The sequence below is a fragment of the Chiloscyllium plagiosum genome, unplaced genomic scaffold (assembly GCF_037043375.1).
Source record: "Chiloscyllium plagiosum isolate Xiang-an unplaced genomic scaffold, Cpla_swu_hap1 HiC_scaffold_51, whole genome shotgun sequence".
NCBI classification, from domain to species: Eukaryota; Metazoa; Chordata; class Chondrichthyes; order Orectolobiformes; family Hemiscylliidae; genus Chiloscyllium; species Chiloscyllium plagiosum.
In genome coordinates, this window is record NW_028270189.1 from 43,594,770 (window position 1) to 43,595,921 (window position 1,152).

General features: G+C 40.8%; 1 non-coding gene across 1 annotated transcript; it reads right to left on the bottom strand.

The window, feature by feature from the left end:
• Window positions 1-451: 451 nt before the first annotated feature.
• Window positions 452-524, bottom strand: trnar-acg (transfer RNA arginine (anticodon ACG)). The gene has a single exon. It is a non-coding gene; the product is annotated as a tRNA-Arg (tRNA).
• Between the last annotated feature and the right edge of the window lie 628 nt (window positions 525-1,152).

The window sequence follows — 1,152 nt, forward strand, 5'->3', positions numbered from 1 at the left end:
TTATAGATTGAAGGAAACATTTGCTCTTGATCGATCACCAGGGTTTGTAGATTTCAGATAAGATGCAGAAAGCTTTGAATAGACTGGTAGGAAAACTTTATCAGTCAGCAGGTAGGAGACTCTAGAACTCACACTGTATAAAGATCAGTTGGACAGTTAACCCTTCATTCTTCTCTGATTCCACTGGCCAAAGAGTTTCGAAAAATGCTCAAAGCAGAGCATCACCGCGAGCAACAGTTATTCAATCGGTGGCTTTATGAAATGGAAAGGTGCCCATAACTCACCTGCGCGACTATTCGGCTTCCCTCCTGTGATGACGCTGGGACATTGACTCTCATGTTCTCAGGTACATTTAATGAAGGCATTCTGGTTCCTGCAGATGAGGAGCTCACACCTTATTTCGGGTTTTGAAAAATCAGTTTTTAAGCGGGATTAAAATCTACCCTGCCTGCGAGCCAGGTAGGATTCGAACCTACAGTCTCCTGATTCGTAGTCAGGCACGTTATCCATTGCGCTACTGGCCCGATGCACAGCCTTTAGAGCCGTGATGTTAATACGGACACGGTTAATAGCAGTCATGTTCACCAGTTGAACAAGCAATAAAGATAATCACTGTCACTGCTTCAGTCTAATCTTCATCACCTTTTAAAGCAACGAATTTTCCAAAAAAAAAACACATATGTCCTCATGAAGCTTCCATTCACACTCTGTCTGCTTAGTCATTTAATGGAATGTGATGTGATAAATTTCGAATCCACTTCTTCAGCATCACTGACGGGAACGTGAGCCTAATCACCACATTGTATATACCAGTTAATTTTCAGAGGTTTCGAGTACATTAGCGACTTTTGCGAATATGCAGGAAAGTGAATACTGTGAACCGAGCAAAAAAAATCCCTTCATGGAAATTAATAAAGTGCAAAGTCAAACATATTAGAACGGCAGATGACGTAAACATTCCTCTGCATCTCTCTGCACAGATGCTTCTCCAAGAATTGACTCTTTGCAGAATTCTTCTTTGTAATTTAGACTGTCCCAGTTGTAGATATTCTTTCAATCCACAAACAAGTATCCTGCTGAAAACTACTTACTTAAGAATAAAATAGTTGACTATCTATTCTACCAGCTGATGTCCCAAAGTTCCGTGTTCCA